General features: G+C 45.4%; 2 protein-coding genes across 4 annotated transcripts in view; one reads left to right on the top strand and one right to left on the bottom strand.

The window, feature by feature from the left end:
• Nucleotides 1-5,777, bottom strand: part of grin2ca (glutamate receptor, ionotropic, N-methyl D-aspartate 2Ca) — a 78,206-nt gene extending 72,429 nt beyond the window's left edge. Inside the window, exons 1-2 of one of the 2 annotated variants that reach the window (XM_085272161.1) lie at nucleotides 5,143-5,777; nucleotides 4,596-4,884 (exon numbers count right to left, since the gene is read on the bottom strand). The gene's annotated coding sequence lies outside the window, so the exon portion shown is untranslated. Of the gene's footprint in view, nucleotides 1-4,595 lie in introns of both variants that reach the window. The other variant, XM_085272159.1, reaches the window with a different exon arrangement.
• LOC146576711 (uncharacterized) overlaps nucleotides 1-23,453 on the top strand; it is a 152,108-nt gene that overhangs the window by 109,468 nt on the left and 19,187 nt on the right. The window lies entirely within an intron of this gene.

Genomic DNA, 23,453 nt, shown 5'->3' with positions numbered 1-23,453 from the left:
TTTCGATTTGTCAGAATCTGTGAAAAGGTAGTGAGAGGTACAGCCTCAGTGCCTCTAATCGCAGCTCAAACATGTAAAACCACTCCATGGAAAGCAATCGGAGCATGTCATAAACAACTCTGGCTTTTATGGTTTTCTCCGGAGATGGCGTATTGATTTTTGCAACAATAAACAGCCTCCAGAAAAGTAAAAAACAATTCTTTATCTCTCAGGAAGTCACGAGTTGTGCCTTTTTTGCTCTGTCGAGCAGTTTGACTTTGTTAGGTGACGCTGAGAGTGACAAGAAGGACAGAGGAGGAGGAGACACGTGGCAAAGCCCCAACCACGTCGTCATCACAAGCTGCCGAACCACCAGGACGCTGCGTGTCACTTTTTGTTAGACGGCAGTGGAAACGCTTCAGCCCGATTTCTTTAAACGCAGCTTTCTGTTTGGATGTCGTCTCACCGGCCTCCCTCACTTTCCAGGCCCTCCTTCTAAGGTTATCGCTGTCATCATCCCTCATCGAGACGCCCTCCCACCGCGTCACCCGCTCAGGGATAATTGTGAAAAATTAAGCGGGACACACGCAGCTGTGAATAGAAAGCGATTAGCTTAATCAATTTCCCGTACTACACAGCGCACATGCACCCACACGCGTCACACATGCACAAACACTCAGGTTGGTGTCAGGATCCACAAGAGGCAGAAGAATGACAAGGAAAGGAGAGGCAAAGAAAGCCCCCCTCCACCGCCCTCCCAACCCCACGGCGTGTCAGTTTTCCTTCTCAACAGGGACAGGACGTTAGACGAGGTGCAAGCGGCGCTGCGCCATGAATATAAATGGGCCCCGAGTCTCTGTTGTGCCCGTGAGTGCAGCCATAAACTCGAGAGGAGAGCAGCATAGCCTGCAAGCCTCATTCTGCCCGGAGTTTGAGGTTTCACCACGCAGGCTGTGCAGTATGAGAGCGCCCTGAGAACTTCTTCTCGCCCGGCGTCGCAGCACAGATCTGCGTTTGAACGTTTAACGGTGACCCGTACGGGTTTTAGAGATTGTCGAGAGAAGGGTTTAGGGATGATGCCCGAGTTAAATCTACCCTCGTCTCTGATGACCTTGGATAGATTGATCTGATATCCTGTAACCTCCTTCCCTCCTCTGCAGTAAATGTTTTACTGTCTGGGATGCTTGTAACCGGCCGTCAATCAGAGCAGTTTCCATTTCAACCCGTTTCCCGTGCGGGCGAGCCGACTGGCGTTTCTGTTTTATGTCTTCTTCTTTTTCTTTTTTTTTGGGGTCTGCTCTCTCAATCATCATTCTCCTCTTCCCGTCTTCCTCCCCTCCCTCGCCTCTCGCTTTGCAGAGACGTAAAGATGGGTGAGGTTTTGTGTCTTTAACATTTGATTAAGCAGATCGGCTCCGAGCGTGAGATGGGAGATCCGGACAGCTGACAAATCAGCCCGTGTCTGTGTGATACCAACCCGGAGGTTGTTTGTCAGTCTGCCCGCAGGCTGCAGGCTGCAAGCATGCGAGGCTTGCGTGACGATATAATTTAGCTCTGCAGTTGAAGAGCTCAGTAACTCGAGGCTACAGGAATGGTTGTTAAACTGGTGTTTGTGTAGCTGCTGTTGCTTTTCTCGCTGTCAGTCTCTGCGCTCACTGAGATCCAGCGCTGCGAAGGATGACGGCGTTCATTGCTTTTGTTTCAATTATAAAAAGAGCAACAATGCTGCATCCATTTTAATTACCATACTCAGGCTGGTCCAGGCACAGCATCAGCACAGGGGAAGAGATTTCTTCACTCACTGGTTGATGTTTTATCAGCTGATAATCAACTGCTTCACATACTTAAGTGCAGCTGGCCAGGCCTCTCCTTACTCGGCTGCTAAAGCCTCATTCACACAGGCCTCATGGGGTCAACAGCTGCTTTCTGCAGGGGTCATCACCATGATAACCCCTGGAAAACATGTGGATTCCACAACTGGTTTCTGACTCCAGCATCTTTCTTTGGTTGCTGCTATGTTGCTGTGGTGGTCAGTAGCTTGCTTGGAAGACGCCAATTTGTCTGCAAACACTTCACAACAGTAGAAATGAACTTTGCATTTCAGTCTTAGACTCTTTAGAAAAGCTTTGCATGATTCACAATGAAAAATGATATTACCAGCTGTCACCCTCTTGTCTGACTGTGTGCCTTACATGACCACAGATTCATATAAGAACCTTCCCTGTAATGTTTGAAGTCGTTACAGCTGCTCGGTGCTGCTGTAAGGTTCGTTCAGTGTCTGCTAACATGAAGGCTGATCCTCCCTGACAACCTGTAACTGATAGTGTTTAATAAGTCAGACATATTTGCTGCTGAGCGTGTTTTTGGTGCAGCCGGGAGAGGGACGATCATAGTAAAAACCCTCGTAACCATTTATTGAGTTAGGCGAGGTCCTCACGTGTGTTGAAGGGCAGGTGTGTGTGTGTGATGTAGTGAGATTGCATCATGTGCGATGGGCTGAGGATCCTCCGGCTGGTTTCTGGTGCGCATGTACGTACAGGCTGTCTGTACTGAACTCACATACACGCACCCAATTACTGAAACTGGGATATGGTTGGTATAACATAATGAACAGCCATTTTTCACCTGCCTAACTGCTGCTGCACTGTCACACACTCTCACCACCCCCCGCTCCCACTCTGCTCTCACTGCAGGAAAAACAGACTTTTACCTCCACCTGTGGACCTGCGATTTTACAACAAATAACCACGATTAACCGAAGAAGTTTCATCCTCACTTCAACATCGCATGAATCTTAGGTTTGATTCAAAATAAATGAATTCTTGGAGCGTTTACTTCTATAGGCGGTGTAAATGAAAACTCTTTAATTGCATAAAAGCCCACGAGGACACATAAGACCCAAATTTAGAGCCTGATAAATAAGAGGACATCTGCAAACTATGAAAAGGGACATAAAGCAGACTCATTTTCTTCCTAATGGATCTCAAACCAAAGTAACTGCGTGCCAAAGTGGAAATTATGCCCACTTCTTATCTAATCCCTATTAAACTGGTTAATTTTAGAAGCCAGAATTCTTAAATGAGTATATTTTCTGGTCTGGACGTGTGTGGCTGTGTGTGCATTTAAACGACAGGCATCATTTCCAGGTTTGAAAAGTGAAGCCAGTGGGGAAGTGGCTTAAATGTGCATTCCTTGTGGCAGCCAGCAGAGGGCGTCTCCTCAGGCTTGGATTGTGTAGACGTCTATGGAAAAAACAGGCTTTTGTTCCCGTGATCTATAAGCTCATTAAAACCTTTGCCGATGAGTTTGTGTGACCTCGTCCTCTGTTTTCTTATCTAATTCAGCGTAGTGTTCCTTTTGTAATTCCCGATCACATCACGCATGCAGTGAAAGTGTCTCGGTCACACAAACACATTTTCTGACACAGACAAACATGCTGTAGTCTGAGTCTGGCCGCTGTACAGGAAACACTGTTCCACAGGTTTCTGTAGGCGTTTAATAACCTGTGTGAGCCTTAAAAACAGGTTAAAGTCAGTCTGTGTCCATCCTTCGTGGCTGTGGTGTCCGGACAGCAGCAGCCTCGGCTCTCAAAGAAGTCGTGTCCAGCTCGGCAGAACGTCCCCGCGGATTCCCCCCCTCACCGTCGCCTCTCATTTAAACTGCCTCCCTTCCTCTGACCTCTTCATCGTTAAAGCCCCTTTTTCATATTCACTTTCTGTCCACGCATGAAAATAAAACGACTTGAGTCGTGTTTAAGGCCTGTGACAGAAGAATCTGTTACTCTGAGATAAAGAGACGTCCGTCAGTTATTCACTCAGGGATGGATAATGTGGCCGTTTGTTCCGGATGGATTCCTGCCTGTGTGTTGAGTTCCTGCTGCAGACATGCGTCTTGACACTATTAAATTGTGGAGCGGATGGTGTTAGTGATCCTGGGGCACATGTCAGATAAAATATAGTTTGTCCCATGTTTGTTTTATCAGCAGCATTGTTTTCCTTGTATTTATTGGTCTGAGTGGGACAAATTTTCTTGGCTAACTTCTGAATAAATCTCTAATTTCGAGCCACAAGATTTGATTCGAAGGCGCCGCGTCCTCCTGGAGCCAAAACGCTAGAACGAATCCTTCGGTAATTGGAGCAAGCACACATTTTCTCACATCCTGTGAAGTCACTCTTCAGTGGCAGTTCAATTTCCCCTGCAGCAGTGGTATCTCAAGTCCGGCGGGCATGTATCAAAAGGCCCTCTCAGCTGCTCTAACTGTTTACAATGACGCATCGATCCACTCTGCTTAATCCCCCCCCTCCCAGCAGCTCGGTGAGTTAAAGCAACAGTTACTGCCACCTACAAGAGGCGGAAAAAGCCCCGCGCAGCGTGTCGTCTGATCCCTCTGACAAGGATGCTGTCGAGTACCCCCTCTGATCTGATCCCCTCTGCGTTCTGATAATTCTGCTATTGACCCAAAGCAGAAAGCAGCAGGAGGAAACTCTGCTCAACAAAACTACAAACAAAACTACTCCAAAGAAGCAGAAAGCATTTCCATACTTAACCAGGAGTAACTGCAAGCTGATCGGAGCACGCCGGTGCTTAAATAATGCGATCGACGAAGGTGATCTTACCTGTGTTGGCAATCCACATCCAGCCCTGGCTCGTCACCACTCATGCCGTGTGTGCAGCTTCAGCCGTCCTGTTCCCCGTTTTCTTTTTTTTCCCTCCTTCTCCTCCTCTCCTTTCTCTCCCCTTTGGCCCTCGTCTTCTCCTCCTCCTCCCTCCTTCGTATCTCCCTCCCCCTTTCGCTCTTCCTCTCCCTGCACTTGTTTGAGTCTATTTCAGTAGCAGCAACAGAGGAGCCCGCTGCGACGGTGGCATGGTTTCCAGCACTTTGGCAGAAGGTCACATTATCACTCGCTGGTAAAAGGGAGGGGGGGAAGAAGAGGAGCAGGAGGAGGATAGATGGAGTGACGGAGGGAGATCGAGGTGAACAGGTGCCAGAGGAGGAAAAGGAGAAGCAAAGCAAGTTGATATAATCTCAGCCGTCCACGGATGCGCTTTTGGTTTAGTTTTCCAACTTGTTGACAGGGACACCTCTGAAGACTGTTTTCAGGTAATGTGTCCCAGGAGGAGAAACTGAGGAGGAATTTAGGAGAAACCCTCGAGTGTGCATACCTGTGTGAAGCAGTAGCCTTTTTAAAGTCTTCACCAGCCGCGCAACTCTGGGGGAAAGATAATTCCTCTCTTGGCTGGAAAGTGAGTCTCTGGGAAAAAGAAAAAACTAACAAAGCTGCCAGAAACTTGCGCCAAAAGAAATCCTCAACCTTCAGCTCGTCACCCGCGTCCTTGATCGTCACTGCCCGGTTCGTGAAGACGCAGATCTACTCCGTCTCTGACACCTGTCCGCATCGTGTGTCCCCATCTATCGCAGGTCCTGCAGGGTGACCCTTCTCTTCATTTCCCAGACTCCCTCCTTCGTCCTCCTCTGGTGCGAGCGGTACTTTTACTGCCACTCCATCAAAATAAGGCTCTGAGAAATGATCCAGCTGCCCGGGACGAGGCCGTCGGCGGCCGGCGACAGATGGCCGGAACAGAGGTGCAGATGCAAACTGCTGGAGTTTGGAAATTCTTGGATCTTCCTCGTGACCTTTCTCCAAGCGCACCTTGCTTGCTCTAGCCTTCAGTTGGCTGCACTTGTTGTCCTGTATGCCTTGTTGTTTTTTGGGCTGTTCCTACCTGTGCCCCTCCTTCGCCCATCAGCAGAGCGTTCACTCTGGCTTCTCTGGCCGGCTGTAATCCTGACTCCTACACTCCATGTCACAGGAAGGGCTTGTGAGCTCTAATCATTATGTAGTAAGGATTTATCCTCTCGCTCTCCCTCCCGTCTCTCTCTTCCCTTCCCTCCACCCCTCCCGTTTATTTCCCTCCCTCTGCTCTTTGAGTACTGGCTGCCCTACAACTCTACAACATCCCCCCTTTTTCAACCACCACAGATTAATGCATCATCTCTCCTCACGCTTCCCTGGGACCCATTCGTTTGTCAACTCATTCATTTTTATTTTTTGCCTTCCCACCCGCTCGCTCGCTCCCCGTCTTGCCTCCTGCCGCAGATCGCATCAACAGGTTTGCCCTTGAAATATTCTCTGGGACAGGCGGAGTCAGTGCCCACCGTTTCCTTCCCATCAGGAATGTGCTCGTCCCTTAAACTATAAGCTTTTAATCAGTGCACGCAGAGAACGCATTGATGGCAGTGTGTGCACATTTACAGTCTTTATATACTCTAACATAAATGTTGTACAATGTTCAAGTACACATCAGAGCCTGGCTCATTTTACTCCATCTAAGATGGGCTATGAACACACACACACACACACACACACACACACACACAGTAGTGTAGTACTGTACAGAAATTTCCATTTGTTCGAGGTAATTTATACGCAGTGTTGTTGTAATGTGCTTTATCCACCAGGGAGCACTAACACATTTGTCCTGCTCAGTATGTATAACAAAGCCAAAGTGTGTGGACACCCCGGCATTACAGAGGCAGTAATCTGCTGCTGTCACAGCTTCACCCTGGATGAAGCCAGGGCTTTGTGTGGGTTTTCCTCACAGAAAACGTTTCCTTTATGGAGACACACTTTTCACACCGTTAAACTGGACCCTCCGAATCCCAGAATAATGTCAGGTTAGCTACATTTCTGGATGTAAAGCATGCTTTGTAGCAGTGGTTCTCAAACTGTGGGGTGAGTCCCACTGGTGCATGAACCTGATGTTAACCTGTAACTTTGATGCTGACGTGAATCTTTAAGTCAAATTCTTTTCTGCCTCCTGAAGTGGGGCATGTCCGAACCACTGGGTGTGTATGAGAATCCACTTACAAGTTATTGGTCTGAGTGGGACCTGGTTCAGCTCAGCGAACCGGTTCTTCGCACACTTCATGCTTCAGCGTAACCTTCAGGTTCATAACTGGAGCAGAATAACCGCAGGACGAGATCTGGGCCAAGCCAGCTGTTGGGCTGAGACGGGAGAAGCAGAAAACAAACTTTAAGAAAATTAAATAAATAAATAGAGTGCTAAAATAAATCCCAAACATACTTGCTGTTAACGTACCTGTTTGATGCGTGGGAAACAAGTAGCTTCTCCAGGTATACAGTGATGTTTCGCTCAGTATACTTTAAATATGCCTCATTTTTTCATGTCCGTTTAACAACAAGATAAAAAAATATCCTTTGGAAATATGTTTGTAATTTATTTATTATTTAAATTAACACGTTTTGCAAATTTATATGACTTTGAGGTTACTTTTGTCCGTCTTTGAGCTGGAAGTCGTGCCTCCTATCTTTCTTTGAACGATGCATTTTTCACAATGCTGTTGTTTGGAAATAATTTATATTTTTATATCTTGTCTCTTAGAATAGAATAGAATAATCCTTTAATTGTCCCACAAGGTGAAATTTGGTTGCAACAGCAGCCAGAAAGACACATATACAACAAACAAATCTTGTCTCTTGTAAAGTTAGATATATTTTCCATCCATCCGTCCTCTTTCGCAGGGTCGCAGTGAGGTTGGAGCCTGTCTCAGCTGTCACAAGGTGAAATGCAGGGTCAACCTATCACAGGCAGCTAAGAATCACCAGCTAACCTCACATGCATGTGTTCAGACGGGGCTGTCCGGAGAGAACCCGCGCACACGCTGACTGACTTTCAGCATTTAGCTGAGATTTATCATCTGTTTTCACTCCCTGCTTGCAGAGCAGCAGGTCGATACTGTGCTGAGAGAGACGCAAACTGAGGGGATGGCTGCATGTGAGAATCTGTGTCTCTTCGAGGGGAGCATCTGCAGGCTGTGGACGCTGTGGCGAGAGCGTAGTCTGTTGGCGAGGGAGGGAGGAGCGCTTGATGCACGTGTTCGGAGAGTTGCGTTCCCCTCCTGATGCTTGCTGTAATGGTCACACTAAAACGCTAAAATGACCCCCCACACTGGGAAAGGTCCCGGTGCTCCCCGTGGGCAGTCTGCCAGCATGTTGAAATTGATCATTCCTGTTATGAAATGATTTTTGCACGTTTGACCTGATTCCACAGCTGATGTGAAAATACAGCTGCAGCTTTGACCTTGGTTGACCTTGGCCATCTCCCAGCAAACATGTTTCACTCCTCTGACCTCAGAGGCTCAGCGTTGTTGTGTCGAGTCTGCAGGAACTGCAAAGTAGAAATCTTTGAAAGGTCACGCTGGTGTTCTGGACATGAAACGGCACCGAGACAAACTTGACTTTAACAGACCGGCGCAGGCTGTCTGCAGGTGACTCATACTCGTCTCGAACGCACCACAAACACGCCGCCTGAAGCTGTTTTAGCTCCACGTTACTGATTTGATCAGGACACCAGCCCCCCCTAGAGTTCAGAGAGGGGAAATGCACCTGCTGATTTGCACGTGAAATTGCTGCTCAGAAACACTCTTACCTGTGAACTGCGCTGCACTTTGCCCTGTGTTTAAATATTTCAGTGTCTCAACCTGCACTCCACTTTCTCAGCCCCGAGCTGACTGTGAATGAGCTCAGAATCATTTTGATGACACACGTTTACGCACTTCCAGGTCACATTTGCATATATTACATTGCCGAGCTGCAAACAATCTCCATCACAAAGGCAATTGCAAACTGCTGTGGCACGCACAAGCCATTAATCTTAATTTCTTCCCTTGTGGATGAAACCTTGGAAAAATGAATCCTTTTTCTCGGGCAGAAGGACATCAGTCGGATTTTATGAGCCTGTCAGGGCGGCACTGAGAGATGTGCCGGCGAGGCCGTGTTTGTTTCTCTGCGTACGATGCTGGAGGCTGAGCCCGCGACCCCGATCGATCACCGGACGATAATAAATATCCACGAATCCCCAGTTTGTAATCAAGAGCTCACAGGCTTTCCTCCATTGATATTTGATCAATAAGGCGAACAGATGGGACTGTAAAGCAACAACGAGGTGTTGGGTTGTTGCTGAGCAGGAAGTGTTACCTGGCCGACGCGGGTACACCTTTTATTGTTTATTTTTAGTTTCTCTTTTCTCCATCAAAAGAAGCAGAAAACAAACCTGAGACTTTCTTTAATCTACAGTCAGAACTTTTCTGTTTGTTGTTTTGAGCAAATAATTGCTCAGCACTCAGGATGATTTTGACCTTCATACCACAGGTGATCTCAAGTTTGACCTTGACTTTTAGTTTGAGGTCAAGTTTTGTGATTTTTATATTTATGCTGTTCATGCATCTGCTAAGAGGGAAGCCCTGGTGGCCTCCAGTATTTTCAGGAATAGGAAACACGTGTTAAGTTTCTTGTTTGACTGCTCCTGATTTATTTATTTATTTTAAACTACATGACTACATTGTTTTTTATGTAGGACGATGACGCGCTGTTAAAGCACGTGTTAAAGGTTTGTACACTCTGACTGTGCGTGTGGCTCATCATCCACGCTCCAGGTTTTTTTGCCTCACACTTCCACTTGTCATCTTCCTGAACCGTCGGTTCTTTCCTTTTCCGTGCTTGTTCATAGAGGCTCACCTGACTGTTGGGGTGTCTCTGTATTAGCGTAAGGTTGTACCTTATAGTATAAAGCACCTTGTTGCTGTGATTTGGTGCTTTGTATACATAAAACTTCCAGATATTCCACCCACTGGCTGGTGAAGTCTCCTTTTTAAACCTCTAACTGAGCTATTTTCTGAATTGCCATTGGCCAAACAGTGATTTCTGACTCTAATAATGACGATGATTTACCGAATCGAAAGTGTTTACCGAGGTCACAGACGAGGAGAGCTGAGCGCCGTGCATCTGCTGGCTATTCAGAAGCCTGCAGGTTAAGGTGCTTCCACTTTGGCTTCGCTCTTCAGGCACAGATGCTATGTCAGTCTTTTATACCAACCAACGGATTTTCTGATTTGGAAGCATAAGAAATGGATCTGATTTCAGAGCATCAGTTCAAATGACTTCAGCGAACTCTTTGATGAGCCTGATCTGTTCAGGCTGACACACTCTGTTGCTGTAGGCTGGCATTCGTGTAAACTGTAAGGCTTTGGCCGAGCAGGTGGGCTGAGCGAGGAGGAAGTAACACATGTCGGGGCAGCAGCAGAGGGAAAGGCAGACATATGCTCTTTCTCTGTGGCCTGGCCTTCCTGCTTCACCGGACAATATGGCAGCGAATCACAGCTGACCCAAAATAATATTTCCTCACAAACGGCAAACCAAACGTCATCTCGGGCGTCACCGTGGCATTTAGAAAGAGCCTCTGCTTTTCTTCCTGGCAGCGCTCGGAGATATTTTCAGATGAGTCTGAGGTGAGGACAAAGAGTAAGGTAGAAGGTAAAAGGCCACACTCGGCTGCTGTGGATCTCACGAGGGGGCGCACATTTATCCCACCTGTGACCGACACCAGCTCGACTTGTTTATGAGACTCCTGAATGAAAACGTTTCTGTAACGGCGCTGTTAACAGTGATGTCCCAGACTCATTTACTTTTGAGCCTGTGCTCTTTACACCAGCCAGTGGCCTGACTCCTGCAGCCTCAGCCGGCATGACGAGCTGCTCCCAAAGTCCGCTGGGTGTCTCGAGGCTGTTTGGCGTTTCCGTCCAGCAGCCAGCGGCGCTTCACTCGGGCCCAGAGAGCCCGGACGCAACCTGTCAAGCCGTTAAGCGTCTGTTCTCCCCAGAAGCTCGTGCCAAGCTGAGACCGGTCACCTGATGGATGATGCAGTGACTGTAAACAGGTCAACATCACTGCTCAGGCCACTCGCCACCAAAGAACAGGAAACAAACATGGATGCAGAAAATGACTTCCTGCTGCACGTTTATGGAGCGTGTCTGATAAACGAGTTCACGCGCTCACATATCTGTTACCTGCAGCTGAACTTGGCTTGGCACTGACTGTACAGAGCTGAAGCAGCTTAAAGTGTGAGCAAAGCTTTTCTCTTCTAAGCTCACCGTGTGTCCTGATAGCAGACACACAGCAGTGTAACGCAGGTGTTTGCATTTCTGGGCAGACAGGTGGGTACATTAACTTTACATCTTTTCAAATGGATGTCCATACCTCCCCTGAACATGTTTAACCTCCCCTGTTCTGTTTGGTTAGCCGACCTCAGCTAGCCTGGTTTTGCTATCTTACCTCTAAAGTGGACCCATCTGCTCCTTTGCAGCTCTTGACTCAGCTAGAGAAGCTTTGCATGAATCGCCTGTTAAACAAAGTGTATTTATGTGAAACCTGCCTTTGCTGTGCTCACTTCTTCACCTCCCTGACACTAGTAATTTTAGGCCCCGCCCCCTCCCCCTTTAGTTAATCCATTAAAAACATATAGAAGAGGGCGCCGGTTGGCCCACCTCGTTGAAAACGATCCTGAATGAAATAATATTTTGTGAACCTTCAGTAGTGACGTATGTAACGCATATAAAAGCTAGACTTGCATTTATTCTTTGACTTTTATTTAAAGCGGTGAGAGCTTTGGAGATCTGTAAGGTGCATTACTCTGCAGTGTAATGTCACAAAAGCACATGAAATCTAAGAAACCTTTAATGTTTCACGTTCAGGCTGTGCACAGACTAACGACGTCCTTTATTCTCCGTGTGCTGTGACAGGCTCTCGGGTCTGTTTGAGGACTTTCTCTGCAGGCGAGCGTCAATTGTTAGCACCACCCCGAGACTTCACACACACATGCAGAGACTGAGAAGTGTGTCCTCAGCACCTCTCCAGTCAGCTGCTCTCATCGCCGGTGTGCCAGCGCCCTCCACAGGCAGCTCACGCCACTCAAATCCCGTCTGTCTGGGTTTTGCACCCAAAGCTTTGCCCTTTCGACAAAAACAAAGCAAAGCATTGGTGACAAATTGCTTTTATTTGCAAGGCGTCGCCAGTTCCCCTCTACTTTCCGTGCTCTATATTCAGGACGTCCACCTGCACGAGTCCCCGCTGGCTTTAGTTGCACGAGGGCGGCCTTGCCAAGCAGTCGTATAATCCACAGGGTGAATAAAAATGGATTTGGCTGCAACAGACGCCCGGTAAGCTGCCTTAAACCAACAGGCAGAATTGTGCACAACACAGATTCTCTCATGTACATCCTCATTTTTCACAGGTCACACTGTTCCTGCTGATAACACTAATCTGCACGTCTGCAAATACACTTTTTGATCCCCCAAAATGTAATCTGAAATGAGATCATAACACAAAGACAAACACCCTCAGTTCAGCTAAGATAGCGTTAAACGCTTCATTTCATTGATCAGAATTAGTTTTTATTCCCGTCAGCACACGGGGAGAACGCTCTTCTTCACGAGCTGCGTGAATGATTCGCACCTCCCGATAAAGAGCTTTGGTCTCGAGAAAAGCCGCACGAGCGTACACGTTCGCCTGTCAGAGTGAGCGAGCGTTTCCTGGCACCGTGTCCTCTTCTCCCTCCGTCTCCAGAGGCCTCGGACAACAGACGGGTCACAGCGTAGCCACATTTTAAATCCGGTGTGCAGATGGACACCAGTAGTGGTTCTAAATCCTGAGCGCCTTGGCACCAGGCAAACGCAGAGAGAGAGAAGACAGCGATTCATCATCGGTTCGATTTTGTTTCCAGTGAAAAAATGGTCCGAAGGAGCGATCATCCAGGCTCTTTGCTCGCGGAGCTTTGTTTTCGTTGCGTTAGATAATCAAGCAGACAGATTTTCAACTGATGTCAGTGCTTTGACTCCAATTAGGAACCAGCGGCGTTATAAATAATATGAATAAGCACAGTTACAGTGTCACAGATGGGCTCTAATTGTCTTACCAAGAGGCAGAAACGAAAAGCTTTTGTCTCCCACAAAGGTTTAAATGTTATTTCTTCAGTTTTCTTTCCAGCTTCGTTCCAGAAAACATCCCAAACTTGTTTTATTTCCTTTGCAGTTGTTCTCTTTATGCTTCTACTTCATGCATTTACGGAAAGAAAATGTTTCGAAATATGTTTTTCGCTTTGGGTTTGTGCTCGTTTGAAGCTCGACGCTGTTTTTTCACCCGTAAACTATTATTTTGGTAAATTCATCGTCATCGTGTTAAATTTAAGTCCTCATTAGTCACCCGAACACTGTCTTTTAGAGAAAAGTATGTAAAATAATGGGAATTATTTTTTGATGAATGATTAGTGTGTTGTATCCACCCTGCCGGGACACATTCTGACATATTACGATTGAAGTTTGGGGTAATTAAGACCTCAGATATTGGATATTAGATACAGTCATAACTTCCAAGCATCCATTCTCTTCCGCTTTTCCTTGTTAGGGTCGCTGGGGGGTGGAGCCTATCCCAGCTGTCTTAGGGCGAGAGGCAGGGTGCACCCTGGACAGGTCGCCAGTCTGTTGCATTGCTAACACACAGAGACATTCACACATATGGGTCATTTAGAGTCACTAATGAACCTTTCCCCACTAACTGCATGTCTTTGGACTGTGGGAGGAAGCGGAGTACAGAACAGAACCCACGCAGAGAACATGCAAACTCCTACAGCCATAACTTATCAGATATAAACAGACGGGTTGGAGTTTACAAGATGCAGAACGACCAGAACGAGATCTTTTAATGGTTTCCACATAGTCTTATAATCAGAAATAATATTAAATCTCCCTCCACCCCTCTTCTGATAGTAACACGTCTTTCTCTCTGACAGACTTCACTTCTAAGCACTTCTTGTAAAATTTGCAGTCCAGAAGTGCTGCTCATCCTCGGAGTTTCTAATTCTTTTGGCCGTAACAGATTGGGTTAATTGTGGAAAAGGATAAAATAAAAAAGATCACAGCAGGCGGCAAATTAAAGGGAACACACTTCTCTTTTTAGTTTTCTAATGAAGAAGAAGATAATTATGCCCGCTAGTTAGAGAGATAGACCTCTGCCTTATCCTAACTTCTGTAATGCTGCGTGCTTTCTCTGTGATGAGGCTTTCTGAAGATCTTCTGGAGTTTGTTGGTCGTATGATGAGACAAACGGGTGTCTGATGGGCCAGTGACACGTCTGTGTGTGCATTAGGGGAGAACATCATATCAGGGAGGCCCCGAGTACATGTGGTTTGATGGCAAGCTTAACCTAAAGGATCCTCTGGAAGATCCAGGAGAGAAGAGAGACACGTTTTCTCAAAACATCACATCTCTGTGGTTTTCAAGTTGCAGAACATCATTTAAACCAAACAACCTTCGACTAAACAGATGGCGCACCACAGACGAGCTACAGTACCTCGTCAGGCCGGGACTCTGCGGTCTATTTACACCCACAGGTCTGTGGCCGCTCTTTCACTGGTGAGGCGTACACTTCCAGGAGGAACGCTGGTCTGAGCGGGGAGTCAAGGGTCCGTCCTGTCATAGGCACTCATGGCCATTGATCGGTGCTCAATTAGCATATTGGTGATCATGGAACTGACTTCATGGCCCATGTTGGCCCATTATGTAAATGTGATGTTTATAAGGTTGAGAAACCTGCAGTCAGCTGACACAGAGGACGTCACTCGGATGACTTAGAGATGCCACACTTCCTCAGCCCGTGAGCATCGTCTGCTGGGTGAAGCTGGCTAATGCTAGCATGGCGCCAACCGACCCAGAGAGACGCGTAGAAACCAAACAATCTCCCCGGAGATAAACTAGGCCAAGTCCAAAATAGCACGAGTTGCGAGCCAGAGACGGCAACACTGCTTGGATTGTGTGAAGTAGTGTGGTAAGGTGATGGAGGCAGAATCACTGATGGTGTCTTTGACTGCAGACACAGTACATCTATGTTCCTCCTCATGACTGCGAGCGACTCTTCTTCCCCATTCACCCCAAAGTTCCTTTAATTCAGGACCCCGCCCACTTCTTGTTGGTTACTTCACCTGTCACCAACATCGCTGCTAGTTTCCTACTTTTAGATGATGTGAACTGAATCTTTTTGGGATTTGGAGTTCCAATTAAACCACCCGCTGTATCAGCCACTCTTTGCTTTCTTCCCTCTTTTCTCCTTCTCAGATTTTTCCATCCCTCTCTGCTGTTGTTGATTTGTCGGCTCGTGCCAACAAAGCGGTTCTTCCAACCCCTGGCTCTCAGATCACCCAATTCCTCGGACTGACCTTGCATTACCCACAAGGCCATGGGTCATCAAGCGTGCGCTCGCCTCATCCCACAAATTGTGGCTGGTGCTCCTTTTCTGTTGAGCCCAGCACTTTTGTTTCCATTTATAGCCGCCTCTTTTTCAGGATCCCAATCATTATAAGAAGGGGAGGTGAGTTACAGCCCTGCTGAATTGCTAATGACAGCACCTCTCCACCGCTGTAATGGGTATTAAACCACAATCATATTAGAGTGGAGGGGATGTCACCAAGGCCGGCCTTTCTTTGTGCTGCACGCTGGGAGTGGGAACAACCTGCAGACGAGCGTGAACATCTTCCAGCAGATCTTAAAAGTCTTATTTTTACTTGTGAAAGACTGACTCCTTTAATTAAAGCACGTTTTATCAAATATATACCACTGTACCTAATTACATTATTTTTACTGCCTTTATTAAGAAGCAACCATCTTCACAGTGTGCACGTGTCAGCTTCTGATCCCTCAGTCTCTGAAAGCGTGGTCAATGCAAAACTGATGAGACAACACATCCAGTCGTTTGTCTCTCAGATAAAACATTTCTCAGTCTTGCGTGTGCGATCATTTCTAAACAGCCTCACATTGTTCGCAGGGTCTGATGCCGGCTTTGATTTGAGTTTTAAGCTGAAAACAGTGACTCGCTGCAGGACCGGCTCAGCGGGACGGTTGTCTCCGGTGCATGATTGTTCCTGGCTGATCTGTGTGTACATTTTAAAGGTTTGTCTCCCTCATCTGGACAGACGGCATAACTACAGCTCAGGTTGGACGACTAAGAGTTGGACAATGTGTGTAGATGAAGGGTTGTGACATTAATGAAGTCTTATGGGATCATATGAAACAAAAATCCAAGTGTTCAGCATGATCGATGGCACAGAAGGAGAACTTACGCGTTACCAAGTTTCTGCCTTTCACCTGCTGCCGCCTTCTCAAACGGACAAATGAGATCACCGGATTTAACGAAGCCCCGCCCCTGCTCCACTCAGCGCTCGCGAGTCCAAAGTAAAAGTTCTCCGAGCGATGTAAGCGAAGTTGGCTGCAGATGGCACTTAGCTGGGCCGAGCATGCAGCGTTAGCAGCAGATGGCGCAGTGCTGGGCTGATGGATGCACTGTCGAAAACTCCAAACAAGAAACCTGCTGCTCTTCTTCCATCAGAGAGGCTGAGGAGGACGAGCCTCTGTCGCTCTCAAACGACAGAGGCGCACACAGACTGGTGATGAATGCTGCGTTAGCTGATTTATTAGAGCCATATTGTGGGTTCATACTCTCCCCTGTTGATTCTTGTTATTTTGTGTGATGGGATAAAGTCTGCTGAGGACTGCGATGGCAGCGAAACTGGACGGGAAACAAAGGAGGATCGCTTCACGGGGATTTATAGGTCGTTAAAAGAAGAGAAGGCTGAAATCTGAGGGTTGTATTTTACTTCATGTGTCATTTATATACAATGACACATGACATCTATCACTTTTGCATCACGAAAAATTTGAATATTATAAAAAAACTTTCCTTTATTGAGCATCTTAGTTCGGCCTCCATCAGTTTCTGGAGATCGCCGTGTTGCGATTGGCTGAGGAGGCAGATAATGGAGTGACAGTGACCTTCAGTCCCTCCAACTGCTCGTGTCTCTTCAAACTTGGAGACAAGTTTCTGTCCCGTCTCCAGGCTGATTGTCCTGAAGCTCCTCGGGGATTCAGATTGATGCCCAAGGATTTCAAATTATTTCCTAAAATCAGCCACAAAATACTAAAAGAAATGGATGGTTGGCACTGATGCTGTAATTACATGAATCACAGCATCAGTGTGGCACTGCTGAGGTCTTATTGTGATGGCAGAGATTACTTAGTGTTAGTTACTATAATAACCGTGATGCAGAGACAATATATCTATTACAAAAGAAGGAAGAAGTAACACGATGTTTTCAGTTTATTAGCAGAATCGGTGGTTTTTATGTCCACACGGTGATAGAATAGCACAAAAATATGAGGACTGTTGCTGTGTGCTGTTCACGAAGTGGACACAAAAACAGTTTTTTATGTCATTAAGTTTCTTTTGAAAAGGACCGCATACAAGAAATGTCTCAAAGAGGAGAGGAGATCCTAGAGTCTGTCCCTGAACGGTGACCTTTCACCTACCGCTCCGTGTTCCTGACCTCTGGGCCCAGCCCGGTCCGGCTCGTCCCTGCGGAGAGGAGGGTCAAAGTATTTCCGATCTGTCGCCTTTATCCCGCGGTGAAACAAAACGATGATCTTCATAAGAGCGAAGTGACGTTGTGACCTTTACAGTCTCAACCCGTTTTAACACCGGTGGGAAATTTTCCATCATAGCGCTCTCCTATCAAAACACCAAATACCTGCTGGAGGAACGTCGTGCGCCCCTCCAGGAGAGGCCAAGAGACTTGGAAAATCAATGCCAAGGTGCAGCGAGGCTGTTAGCTCATACTAACACAGCTATAAACTCTACTCGAACATCCATTTTTTCTACCTGGAAATTCACCCCTGCAGTATACGTGCAGCTGTAACATTATATGTCTGCGGTATGTGTGTGGACACTGATGAACAGAGCATTCATTCAAACAGCAGCAGTCAAAGAAAGCGCGCGGGCCTCGTGTCATCCGAGATTAATCGCTGTGATATAAATACTCGAGCGGCTGAAGAGCGAACTGTATTACAAGCCGGTTTGGACTCGGCCGTCATTTGGCTCATGAATCATCTTTGTTAATTGTATTTGCTACCAAAATTACACGAGGGAATCCTGTATCTACAAAATTGATAGTGGCTACAAATATTTGAGCCGTGTTTTTCTTTGACACCAGCGGGCTCGTCGTTTTGTCAGCGGCCCTCGGCTCCCCTCTGCTAGATGTGCCGTGACTTGATATATTGGGTCTTTTAGCCCCCGCTTTGGCTCAAATCCAAGGCCCATTTGTACAGATGGGGTTTTACGTCGGCCGTTTTAGCAAAGCACCCTCCCCATAAAGCCAAAGTGTCTCATCGCTTCATAATTGTGTGATTATGGTCAATTGCTGCGGTTGGGGTGACAGATTCTATCGGAGCCCAACAGATGCTTTTATCATATTTTAGATCTCCATTTGACCTTAATCAACCGTTACATGTATGAATAAAATGGGGAGGTGATATTTCACGGGATCAGGTGTGCGAGAGGAGCAGGTGTGACAGAACGAGGCCGTGAGGGACGATGACACACTTGGGTTAACCCACACGGCTGCTGGCGTGGCTGAAAAGTGATGCCGCTGAATGAACTGTGCAACAACCAAGGCAGACAGAGGGTGCCACCAGGTGGGAGAGGGTTGACATTGCAGCTATTGTTTGAGTATCTGTGAAGTAGAAAGTTATAGCATATATATTTATTATTGTACAGAAGGCATTAAAATGAACCCAAACACTAAAAAATAGCACAAGTGCTCAGCTGAAGGCAAAAACGACACATTTCATTTCGACTCTTCCACAATGCTGATTTCTGAAACACAAACAAAAGGATGAGATGATCTGCCGCCGTCTCAGCCCGTCCCCTGGATCCTTTATTTATTATATAAAGTATTTTGCGTATTTGATTTGGTAAAAATTTGGCCTGTAAGACGATTCATTCCTCGTTCTTTCAGCTACATGTTGCTAAATTTAAATCAGAAACAGGCTGATTTACTCTTGCAGCACTGAAACACCTCAGTGTCCAAGTTTGGCATTAAATCTATGAATACTTATAGAGCAATAGAAGTACTTCAGATTTGTTTGCAGACATCAGGAAACAAAAATCAGGGAATAAAGTTAAAAATCAGCTTTGTTGTTAAGGATCCTCATCGGGGGAAAGTGAGCACGCTGAGGTTCGAGGGATCTTTGCCTACTAAGAGTAACTCGAATCTCTTTTCTCAACTCAGTGATTTCTGCCATGTTTCAGGCTTAACAGAACAAAACGACTGCGTCTCAAGCTACCCTGGGAAACATCTGGAAACTATTCTAATCAGCCCACATCTTTAATCAGACATACTGAGGTGACAAAAGTCATCGTTAAAGGTGCAGGGGAGGCCTGTGCTACAACATATCCAGGACATGTTTTCTAATAATAATACATGTGAAAACACTACAGCAGAAAATGAACGAGAACAATATTAAGAGATTTAAAATCCAGGAATAATATGAATGTAAAGCATGAAACAAGATGGTCAGAGGTGATGTGGCTGTAAAATCAGTTTCTCCGAGTCTAGCTGACAAAGATAAAGTGGTTATAGGTTCTATAGATGAGCTGCAGCACAGCTGAAGGCTCAAGTGCGATCACGCGGAGGCGGTTATCAACTGGATGGTCGACCCGTCTAACCATGAGATCACAAACTGAAAGCACGAGCACTGTGCAACGTTTACATCCCAGTATAAAAAAAAGTTTGTGTGCTTTTAAGCTCTTAAAGACCATTAAAAACTCTCCGAAACAAACAGTTTAGGTTGATAGAGTCATCACTGTCAGTAGTGAGTAATGGGAAGATTTGGGTATAATTACAGCTGCTTGTTCCATTAGATTAATGCATTGTTTAGATTTGCTTCTTAGACTGTTTATGCCCTACTCTTTCAGCTGCATCTCAATCTAATATCGAAAGATAATTCAAGTCAGAAACATTTTACATAATGTCAACAAGTAAAATGCTCCGGGGGCTATTTTTAGCATAATGTCACTGTATTACAGCTCACAGAACAATAACAGTAATGCTTTGTTTGCAGACACCAGGAATAAAAAGCAGGAAATAAAGTTTGTTTTGTTTCTTTAATGATGTTCGTCAGGTTTCAGGGATCTATTTTCTAGAGAATTGATTGGTTAGTAGGCGGTGGTTTGGCACATATTGATCTTTTACCTTGAACATAACCTGCAGGTCAGGTCTGCAGCATGTTACTGTGGTGAGGAACCACCTTCACAACCCAGAAAACACAGTGTTAAGCCTGAAGTTTACCCATCACCTGCTACTTAGGGCCTCGGGACGTGAATGTGAACACAATGTCAGAGTTCTTCTCAACATGTGCGCACAAATACATTTTTGCCATGATGTCACCACAGCAGTCAGAAACAGACATAATGTGACCAGGTGAGGCCCAACGTCCAACAACAGTAATGGTTTAAGGCATCTGCAAGTCAAGCACCTGTAAAATAAATATTATTATACATATAAATATATATAAATGTAATTAACACTGAGAGAAATGTGAATGAATGTAAATTAATATACACTCGCTATAAAGCAGTTCACCTTTCGCAGCCTCGCTGTGTCACAGATTTATTTTTGTGTACAATTTTGCGTGCTTTGTTTTTTTTTAATACAGCGCATTTTCTCCTGCGTCCTGATTGGTTGCAGACCATTGTCAAAATCTCGCGCCGTGTCTCCTGTACAGTACAGAACGTGTTCAGCTTGTCAAATTTACATAAATCTTCGATCGCTAACAGCGTGACTCTGAAGTGCTGCACTGTATGTTTGTAAGTTTTCTCCCCAACAAACAACACTGTCGACGAAACGTTTGCACCATCAAAGGCAGCTGCGGTAGCTCCCAGAAGGCAGAGGAAGATGCTAACCATCGCACAAAAAGTTGGACTTCCTGACATGCTAATGGAAGGTAGAAGTTACCGTATTTTTCCGATTATAAGGCGCATTAAGTGAAACAAAACAGTCAGATAAGTCAAACTTTACTCAGCTCCTTCTTCTTGCTTCCTCTACTTCCGTACCAGTGATTCATTAATGTTGAATTCTCTGGCAGCTGCTCGGTTCACATGTTCTGGACCTGAAAACAGGGTTTGCTCTTTGGTTTCTTTCTATAATACTGGACTTATTTTTCTACCAAGGTTTGAACTTTTTAGAGTGTTTAAACAAGAGAGAAAAGTGTGAGAATGTTCACGCCTGTCTGAGTATAAAGTGTGTAGTGACGGGTTTTACAGCCTTAAAACATCTGTAATAACTGTAAAAAATAAAGTTGGCTACTTTACACGTAATTAAATGTACAACCCTGAAAAATGATGGAGTAATCAAAGTAAATGTAATCTAACCTCTTTGCATTAAGAAAGCAGTTTAATTTTTATCCATTAACAGGATAAGTCGAGTGATGACATCAGCAGCACGTATTTCTGAATCAAGCTCCTGTAGCCGAATCTTTACTTCAGAGACACATTTAAAAAGTTAAACGTAAATGAACGCAGCTGTGTAATGTTCGTTGTTGAAGCTCGATTTTTCCTCTTCTACTCGGTCTCGGATGATAGCGCCCTCTCCTTGATCCCGGTTCTGTTAAAAGTGAGTTCCTCCTTCCCACTGTCGCCGAGTGCTGCCAATAGGAGATCATCTGATTATTGGGGTTTTTCTCTCAAACACTGTAGTTATTTACCTGATGTTTGACAGTTTCTTGACATGATGCTGTGAATTGCTGTCACGTAACCTTTACTGTGTGGTGATGAGGGGCAGCCAGAGATGTTGTTCCATACTGACACAACAGCATCCATAATCTCCTCTGTTGGACTCGCATGGTGAACATTTTGAAAAAATCTTAATGTTGTTAGCTTTTACTTAATTTGCTCATGCTTGTATGGTTAATGAAAACTGGGGTGTCTTCCTTTAGCAAGCCTCGGAGATAGAGTTGGATGTCTCGAGACCGGTCTCGAGACCACTTTTACGTGGTCTTGGTCTCGACGGACTTTTGTCTTGGTCTCGCTGTTTCGGTCTTGCGTTCTCAAATCGACATAGTGTTCGGGAGATTTGGAGTCAACCATCAGCGGAGCGGGGGGGTGGCTTACTGGGCTTGAGCCCCGGACATTTTTTCAGAAGCATGGGGTCTTTTGGAGTGTAATTTGTTAGTTAGAGGCCTGACTGACAACTGTATAAAACAAGAACAACACACGAAGCACAGATCGCACCGTTGTAAATTCCCCCTAATTTTGGTATGATCCGAGCTCAGGCACTAGGCGACTGAGCACAGCACCCATGTGAGCGAGGGGGGAGAAGCTGCTGCCTGCGAGTTTGCTGCAGACAGAGGAGAGCTTAAGTTTGACCAGGCACCAAAGCAAATCATTCGTACTGTACAAATAATGTAAATATGAAGGTTTATCACAAAAGATTGATATCAAACTGATCACTTGGTTGCGTTACTTGCTCTTTGAGTGAATCAACAAATGGATAAATAAAAAGCCGAACAGCAATGCTGATTTTTTAGAGAGTCTCAGCTTACATTTCATATTTTCAGTTGTTTCCCTCCACGGCTAAACAAACTCTCTAAATCGGTTTCAATTGTGTACTGATGAACACAACAATGGACATAAGGAGCTTCTTTCAAAGAAAAAACTCAGGTAAATGTTATTTTATATATTATGCTTTGGATGTTGTTCAGTATATCTATGCAAAACAAGAGGAATTTCAATACACAGCAGTATATTCACAGCTGAAACCAGATATTTACACTTTATGGAGAAAACATAAAAACTTTTTTTTACTGTTAAACATCAATTTAGAGCAAACTTTTGTTTTAGATAAATAAATGTTGAAATATCTTTTGAATTAGTGAAATGTCAGAATAAAAAGAGGGAGCTGTCTATTTTAATCCCTTTCATCAAATTCAGGAGTACATATACACTAAGTTTATTGTTAATTAATAAGAAAACTGCAGACGATTCCATTCTGAGCTGAAGAAGCTTCTGATAGGTTCGTAGAGTCCATGTGAGTAAATTGGTGGCACAGCTGTGGATGCATATAAGGAAAAACACAGAGCCTGTTTCTGTGACATGGGAACATCAAGAGATGTCAACCAAAACACCAGGAAAATAATAATGGATTGGATTTATATAGCGCTTTTCAAGGCACCCAAAGCGCTTTACAATGCCACTATTCATTCACTCTCACATTCACACACTGGTGGAGGCAGCTACAGTTGTAGCCACAGCTGCCCTGGGGCAGACTGACAGAAGCGAGGCTGCCATATCGCGCCATCGGCCCCTCTGGCCAACACCAGTAGGTGAAGTGTCTTGCCCAAGGACACAACGACCAGGACCAAGTACAGATGCGCTTCCCAACCCCCTGAGCCACGGTCGCCCCAAAGAATTGTGGAGCTCCATAAGTGTGGCTCAATTTTGAATACAATTTGGTGCCATTTGCAATTAAGAAATACAGATAGTTTCTCATATTTATCAATCTTAAAAAAAATAAACATTTAGTCTGATTTGATGTTACAATTAAAAAAGTGTTTGTGTTTTTATCTGAAGAGTATTTAAACATCTGGTTTCCACTGTATATTTGATGATGTTGGTGTTTGGCTTGATTGTCAGCACAAAGAGGGAGGGAGACGACAGAAGAGCAGGTGAGACTCACATGTTAGTCAAATGGTTGTTTGCCAAAACTCATCAGAACATGTATCTCGTACCTAGTGTTTCTTT

This window comes from Mchenga conophoros, linkage group LG4, assembly GCF_057382185.1.
Source record: "Mchenga conophoros isolate Kocher_MC1m ecotype Shallow Benthic linkage group LG4, M_conophoros_male_GT1.1, whole genome shotgun sequence".
Taxonomy (NCBI): domain Eukaryota; kingdom Metazoa; phylum Chordata; class Actinopteri; order Cichliformes; family Cichlidae; genus Mchenga; species Mchenga conophoros.
The sequence above is the reverse complement of the archived record's forward strand: the minus strand, read 5'-3'. Positions and strand labels throughout refer to the sequence as shown.